The sequence below is a fragment of the Oncorhynchus gorbuscha genome, linkage group LG20, assembly GCF_021184085.1.
Source record: "Oncorhynchus gorbuscha isolate QuinsamMale2020 ecotype Even-year linkage group LG20, OgorEven_v1.0, whole genome shotgun sequence".
In the NCBI taxonomy this organism is placed as follows: Eukaryota; Metazoa; Chordata; class Actinopteri; order Salmoniformes; family Salmonidae; genus Oncorhynchus; species Oncorhynchus gorbuscha.
The window spans coordinates 42,590,304-42,598,969 of NC_060192.1; positions in this window are offsets into that span (position 1 = coordinate 42,590,304).

The window sequence follows — 8,666 nt, forward strand, 5'->3', positions numbered from 1 at the left end:
GCGCTGGAACAGCCACATCACGGCTAACACCCAGCGCTGGAACAGCCACATCACGGCTAACACCCAGCGCTGGAACAGCCACATCACGGCTAGCATCCTCTCTAGCATCTGCAAAAGCATAAACCATAGCTCCCATGCTCTTCCAGAATGACAGGACAGTGCCTTGGGACATGGGGCAGAATGAAAATCGTTCATAACACAGATCTCAGCCAGGAGCTCTGCTTGGGGCGCTCCTGCAGCTAAAGCCATGCCCAGCTCCTCCCTCTGTCTGGTAGACCTGCAGCAGAGTGATAGACAGGGCTCAGTTTACATGATAGACCTTCTTCAGCTGAGCAGCCAAAATAAAAGCGACTGTTCTTGTCATGGAGTGTAGGATTCGTATTGGCCTTGTTAGCCAACGGGCTATGTAACCAGCTGACACGCTATCCACCGGAGGTATGTACTCCAGCTCTGCCTCCTTCATCAGATCCATGAAGGGGGGAGGCACATTCATGCAGCATCAGCTGAATAACGGTCTGGACCAGGTTGCTGTCTAATCTTTGACTATGTCTGGAAACAGGGTGATGCTTCACTGTGGAAGCCCCTACAGACAGGTACTTTCCATCGAACCTTGATGACTTCTGCCGTGGGCTTTAAAGACTATGAACAATGAATTGGATAATAGGCTTTCCCCCGCTACTCCTGTAGCATGAGGAAGTGACTGTCCAGGAACTAAGTCCTTTCCGTCACCAGAGGAAACCCCTGGAGCCGTCCAGAGACACTAAGTCATCATCCGAAACCTGGGCCCTGTATGTAACCAGCCGTCTCACTATCCCGCTGTTGGGATGCTAGTTCGACCTGTTTCCGACCACAGGGCCCAAACCTGGGAAGGTAGAAACTAGGGCCTGTAGGACCTGCCTTGTTGATAGTTTTGTTAAGAAGTTAGAAACTAGGGCCTGTAGGACCTGCCTGGTTGATAGTGTTGTTAAGAAGGTAGAAACTAGGGCCTGTAGGACCTGCCTTGTTGATAGTTTTGTTAAGAAGTTAGAAACTAGGGCCTGTAGGACCTGCCTTGTTGATAGTGTTGTTAAGAAGGTAGAAACTAGGGCCTGTAGGACCTGCCTTGTTGATAGTGTTGTTAAGAAGGTAGAAACTAGGGCCTGTAGGACCTGCCTTGTTGATAGTGTTGTAAAGAAGGTAGAGTAGCGCTTCTCCCCATCTTAGCTACTGTTGAATCAATATGTTTTGACCATGACAGTTTACAGCTCAGGATTACTTAAGCAGTTTAGATGTTTAACAGAATGTTTGAAAAAGTAGGCCATAGCCTTACGATTAAGCAGTTTAGTCACCTCGACTTGCTCAATTTCCACATGATTCATTTCAAGATTTAGTTGAGGTTCACTAAGGGTCGGTAACCGGCTGATTGGTCTGCTAGTTGAGCCAGTTAGGGTGTCTATATTATTCTTAGGTAGAGGAATAACTTTTGCTTCCCTCCAGGTCTGAGGGCACACGCTCTCAAGTAGGCTTAAATTGAAGATACGACAAACAGGAATGGCAATATCGTCCGCTATTATCCTCAGTAATTTTCCATCCAAGTTGTCAGACCCCGGTGGCTTGTCATTGTTGATAGGCGACAATAATTGTTTCCCTTCATCCACACGTACTTTACATTTACATTACATTTACATTTAAGTCATTTAGCAGACGCTCTTATCCAGAGCGACTTACAAATTGGTGCATTCACCTTATGACATCCAGTGGAACAGTCACTTTACAATAGTGCATCTAAATCTTAAAGGGGGGTGAGAGGGATTACTTATCCTATCCTAGGTATTCCTTAAAGAGGTGGGGTTTCAGGTGTCTCCGGAAGGTGGTGATTGACTCCGCTGTCCTGGCGTCGTGAGGGAGTTTGTTCCACCATTGGGGGGCCAGAGCAGCGAACAGTTTTGACTGGGCTGAGCGGGAGCTGTACTTCCTCAGTGGTAGGGAGGCGAGCAGGCCAGAGGTGGATGAACGCAGTGCCCTTGTTTGGGTGTAGGGCCTGATCAGAGCCTGGAGGTACTGAGGTGCCGTTCCCCTCACAGCTCCGTAGGCAAGCACCATGGTCTTGTAGCGGATGCGAGCTTCAACTGGAAGCCAGTGGAGAGAACGGAGGAGCGGGGTGACGTGAGAGAACTTGGGAAAGTTGAACACCAGACGGGCTGCGGCGTTCTGGATGAGTTGAAGGGGTTTAATGGCACAGGCAGGGAGCCCAGCCAACAGCGAGTTGCAGTCCTAATCCAGGCACTTGTCAACTTTTCTCCCGTTTGTATTCTCTCATGCATTTTCAGGCTCCCTAACCACCTAAAACTCTTTCCACAGTGGGAGCAGTGGTGTTGGTTAGGTGTCTCCAGGTCTGTTTCCTCTGAGGAACTTTTCCCGCTGTCAGAGTCAGGTCTCTCTCCCTCTACTTCTTGTTTTACTGTAACATCCTCCTCTTCCTTCTCCCCTTTACGGAATTCAAAACTGGTCTTTCATAATTTGGTCAGATATACTTTGATGTGTTCTGTCAGCATTTGTTGCTGGCATGTTATGCCTACATTTTCTAATCTTGCCAATTAAAAATAATTATTAAAAAGTATCAGTGTTTTTTTAAAAATGAATGAGCCATCTGATTCAAGGAATGATGGAGCAGAGTTTGCCTTATTGCCCAAAACTTAATTTAAGGTGCTCCAAAGCATTTGACTATTATTCTTTATGTCATTTGTCTTTGTTTCATACTGTATTTTCTTCTTCTTATTCAGCTAAGTCACATGATTTCTCAATTTTGGATAGCCCCCTTTTTTTGCCAAAAATGACCCAAATCGAACTTCTTGTAGCTCAGGCCCTGAAGCAAGGATATGCATATTCTTGGTACCATTTGAAAGGAAACACTTTGCGGTTTGTGTAAATATGAATTGGATGGATGGAAATATAACACAATAGATATGGTAGAAGAAAATACAAAGAAAAAAACCAACAGTTTTCTTTTTTCTACCACCATCTTTGAAATGCTCCACTTCCAGAAAGGTCCCACTTCCAGCCATCACTCTGATTGTACTTCCGATGGTGTCCACGAGATGGCAGCTGTGTATATGCAAAGTTTCAGATGGATAACTTGAAGTATGAGCAAACTACATGACATTTAGTGTGAAGTCAACCAGGTACATTTGGGCAAATCGTGAAGGAGACATTCACATTACATTTTTCTGCAAGAATATCGTCAAATCTGTATTCTTGGACTTTGATGTAGCTTTTTAGAATATAATTTTTGTTCAAAAGGAAAAGGTTTGTTGTCGCACAAGGTTAGCAGCTACATTTTGTGACAGATACGGCTCAGCTAATTGGCTATCTAGCTAGCTTTGTTTGACCCCAATTGGTGCTTATTTGACAAAGATATCAAGTGATGACCGCCTGCGTCATCAGCGTGCCATGAAGGCGTTTCTCTCTGACCAAACTTGCTGTCCTATATATACTACACCCCTAATGACATAGGGAAGTCTGGTTACATTCTAGGGTCTCTGGAATAAATACAAACAAATACAAATAAATACAAATAAATACAAACGTGATAAGACTGGTTGAAACAACGCTAGATTTTCATAGATTCCTTTCTTTGCAAATTCAACAAGTGGAAAACAAATCGATTGTGCATCCCATACCTTTTAAACATATGAAAAATGATTTTATCTAACAAAACAACACTTTGTGTTATCGCTGGGACCCTTTGGATGATAAATCAGAGCAAGATTTCAGAATGTAAGTACACATTTCACCTTCAGATGTGAATTTATCAAACCTGTAGTGATGAAAAAACTGTTTTGTTGTTAGGAGCTCTCCTCAAACAATAGCATGACATTTTTTCGCAGTAATAGCTACTGTAAATTGGACAGTGCAGTTATGTTAACAAGAATTTAAGCTTTCAGCCGATATAAGCTTTCAGCCGATATAACACACATGTACCAACATTTGTTGTTTCTCTAAAATCTGTGATCGTGACAGAAGGCACTGCATTATTTACAACTGTCCCGTTGACGTGACGTCTATCCCTAAGATTAATGTTGGCTTATTTTTAACACTTTTTAACAGGGATGCTTGCTTGTTTTCATTGCTTCACTGGGAAGCTAAGAAGAGGTAGACATACTCAGGTTTATTTTTATTTTTATCTTAGTGCAGGGTGAGCTGCACACAGTGGACTTCCTTTAAGAGCACACCGCCTCAGTGCTAACAGTATAACTCTGGTTCGTGGGCACATAATCATTGCAGACAATAGTTGTAGGAACAGCAGAGGCATTCTGGGTAGTAAACAGGACATAAATTAGGTTACTTACATTGTGTCTTCCAACGCCTCTGGGATAATGTACATTGGCTGACTCATTATGATTACTTACATTGTGTCTCAACGCAGACTCATAACGCTGTGAAAGGATCCTGGAACCTGCGTTACAACGGTAGAGGATTAAACGAGCTGGACTTGGGACATTGATAATTCCATGTCTCAACGCAGACTCATAATGCTGTGAAAGGATCCATGAACCCAAATGATTTGGGTGGATCCCTTCCTCCTTATAAAACGATCTTTGTTTCCAGAAGGTATTGTCAATAAATGTTACATCCACAGAGCTGCAATAGTCTGGTAGCCAGTTATGGAGGGATAACAGTCTGGTAGCCAGTTATGGAGGGATAACAGTCTGGTAGCCAGTTATGGAGGGATAACAGTCTGGTAGCCAGTTATGGAGGGATAACAGTCTGGTAGCCAGTTATGGATAACAGTCTGGTAGCCAGTTATGGAGGGATAACAGTCTGGTAGCCAGTTGGAGGGATAACAGTCTGGTAGCCATGGAGGGATAACAGTCTGGTAGCCAGTTTGGAGGGATAACAGTCTGGTAGCCAGTTATGGAGGGATAACAGTCTGGTAGCCAGTTATGGAGGGATAACAGTCTGGTAGCCAGTTATGGAGGGATAACAGTCTGGTAGCCAGTTATGGAGGGATAACAGTCTGGTAGCCAGTTATGGAGGGATAACAGTCTGGTAGCCAGTTATGGAGGGATAACAGTCTGGTAGCCAGTTATGGAGGGATAACAGTCTGGTAGCCAGTTATGGAGGGATAACAGTCTGGTAGCCAGTTATGGAGGGATAACAGTCTGGTAGCCAGTTATGGAGGGATAACAACAGTTATGGAGATCAGTCTGGTAGCCAGTTATGGAGGGATAACAGTCTGGTAGCCAGTTATGGAGGGATAACAGTCTGGTAGCCAGTTATGGAGGGATAACAGTCTGGTAGCCAGTTATGGAGGATAACAGTCTGGTAGCCAGTTATGGAGGGATAACAGTCTGGTAACAGTCTGGTAGCCAGTTATGGAGGGATAACAGTCTGGTAGCCAGTTATGGAGGGATAACAGTCTGGTAGCCAGTTATGGAGGGATAACAGTCTGGTAGCCAGTTATGGAGGGATAACAGTCTGGTAGCCAGTTATGGAGGGATAACAGTCTGGTAGCCAGTTATGGAGGGATAACAGTCTGGTAGCCAGTTATGGAGGGATAACAGTCTGGTAGCCAGTTATGGAGGGATAACAGTCTGGTAGCCAGTTATGGAGGGATAACAGTCTGGTAGCCAGTTATGGAGGGATAACAGTCTGGTAGCCAGTTATGGAGGGATAACAGTCTGGTAGCCAGTTATGGAGGGATAACAGTCTGGTAGCCAGTTATGGAGGGATAACAGTCTGGTAGCCAGTTATGGAGGGATAACAGTCTGGTAGCCAGTTATGGAGGGATAACAGTCTGGTAGCCAGTTATGGAGGGATAACAGTCTGGTAGCCAGTTATGGAGGGATAAACAGTGGAGGGATAACAGTCTGGTAGCCAGTTATGGAGGGATAACAGTCTGGTAGCCAGTTATGGAGGGATAACAGTAGCCAGTTATGGAGGATAACAGTCTGGTAGCCAGTTATGGAGGGATAACAGTCTGGTAGCCAGTTATGGAGGGATAACAGTCTGGTAGCCAGTTATGGAGGGATAACAGTCTGGTAGCCAGTTATGGAGGGATAACAGTCTGGTAGCCAGTTATGGAGGGATAACAGTCTGGTAGCCAGTTATGGAGGGATAACAGTCTGGTAGCCAGTTATGGAGGGATAACAGTCTGGTAGCCAGTTATGGAGGGATAACAGTCTGGTAGCCAGTTATGGAGGGATAACAGTCTGGTAGCCAGTTATGGAGGGATAAAGTCAGTTCTGGTAGCCAGTTATGGAGGGATAACAGTCTGGTAGCCAGTTATGGAGGGATAACAGTCTGGTAGCCAGTTATGGAGGGATAACAGTCTGGTAGCCAGTTATGGAGGGATAACAGTCTGGTAGCCAGTTATGGAGGGATAACAGTCTGGTAGCCAGTTATGGAGGGATAACAGTCTGGTAGCCAGTTATGGAGGGATAACAGTCTGGTAGCCAGTTATGGAGGGATAACAGTCTGGTAGCCAGTTATGGAGGGATAACAGTCTGATAACAGTCTGGTAGCCAGTTATGGAGGGATAACAGTCTGGTAGCCAGTTATGGAGGGATAACAGTCTGGTAGCCAGTTATGGAGGGATAACAGTCTGGTAGCCAGTTATGGAGGGATAACAGTCTGGTAGCCAGTTATGGAGGGATAACAGTCTGGTAGCCAGTTATGGAGGGATAACAGTCTGGTAGCCAGTTATGGAGGGATAACAGTCTGGTAGCCAGTTATGGAGGGATAACAGTCTGGTAGCCAGTTATGGAGGGATAACAGTCTGGTAGCCAGTTATGGAGGGATAACAGTCTGGTAGCCAGTTATGGAGGGATAACAGTCTGGTAGCCAGTTATGGAGGGATAACAGTCTGGTAGCCAGTTATGGAGGGATAACAGTCTGGTAGCCAGTTATGGAGGGATAACAGTCTGGTAGCCAGTTATGGAGGGAGTCTGGTAGCCAGTTATGGAGGGATAACAGTCTGGTAGCCAGTTATGGAGGATAACAGTCTGGTAGCCAGTTATGGAGGGATAACAGTCTGGTAGCCTGGAGGGATGGAGGGATAACAGTCTGGTAGCCAGTTATGGAGAGATAACAGTCTGGTAGCCAGTTATGGAGGGATAAGCAGTCTGGTAGCCAGTTATGGAGGGATAACAGTCTGGTAGCCAGTTATGGAGGGATAACAGTCTGGTAGCCAGTTATGGAGGGATAACAGTCTGGTAGCCAGTTATGGAGGGATAACAGTCTGGTAGCCAGTTATGGAGGGATAACAGTCTGGTAGCCAGTTATGGAGGGATAACAGTCTGGTAGCCAGTTATGGAGGGATAACAGTCTGGTAGCCAGTTATGGAGGGATAACAGTCTGGTAGCCAGTTATGGAGGGATAACAGTCTGGTAGCCAGTTATGGAGGGATAATAAGCCAGTTATGGAGATAACAGTCTGGTAGCCAGTGGAGGGATAACAGTCTGTAGCCAGTTAGAGGGATAACAGTCTGGTAGCCAGTTATGGAGGGATAACAGTCTGGTAGCCAGTTATGGAGGGATAACAGTCTGGTAGCCAGTTATGGAGGGATAACAGTCTGGTAGCCAGTTATGGAGGGATAACAGTCTGGTAGCCAGTTAGTCTGGTAGCCAGTTATGGAGGGATAACAGTCTGGTAGCCAGTTATGGAGGGATAACAGTCTGGTAGCCAGTTATGGAGGGATAACAGTCTGGTAGCCAGTTATGGAGGGATAACAGTCTGGTAGCCAGTTATGGAGGGATAACAGTCTGGTAGCCAGTTATGGAGGGATAACAGTCTGGTAGCCAGTTATGGAGGGATAACAGTCTGGTAGCCAGTTATGGAGGGATAACAGTCTGGTAGCCAGTTATGGAGGGAGGGATAACAGTCTGGTAGCCAGTTATGGAGGATAACAGTCTGGTAGCCAGTTATGGAGGGATAACAGTCTGGTAGCCAGTTATGGAGGGATAACAGTCTGGTAGCCAGTTATGGAGGGATAACAGTCTGGTAGCCAGTTATGGAGGGATAACAGTCTGGTTATGGAGGGATAACAGTCAGTTATGGAGGGATAACAGTCTGGTAGCCAGTTATGGAGGGAGTCTGGTAGCCAGATGGAGGGAACAGTCTGGTAGCCAGTTATGGAGGGATAACAGTCTGGTAGCCAGTTATGGAGGGATAACAGTCTGGTAGCCAGTTATGGAGGGATAACAGTCTGGTAGCCAGTTATGGAGGGATAACAGTCTGGTAGCCAGTTATGGAGGGAGTTATGGAGGGATAAGTCTGGTAGCCAGTTATGGAGGGATAACAGTCTGGTAGCCAGTTATGGAGGGATAACAGTCTGGTAGCCAGTTATGGAGAGATAACAGTCTGGTAGCCAGTTATGGAGGGATAACAGTCTGGTAGCCAGTTATGGAGGGATAACAGTCTGGTAGCCAGTTATGGAGGGATAACAGTCTGGTAGCCAGTTTATGGAGGGATAACAGTCTGGTAGCCAGTTATGGAGGGATAACAGTCTGGTAGCCAGTTATGGAGGGATAACAGTCTGGTAGCCAGTTATGGAGGGATAACAGTCTGGTAGCCAGTTATGGAGGGATAACAGTCTGGTAGCCAGTTATGGAGGGATAACAGTCTGGTAGCCAGTTATGGAGGGATAACAGTCTGGTAGCCAGTTATGGAGGGATAACAGTCTGGTA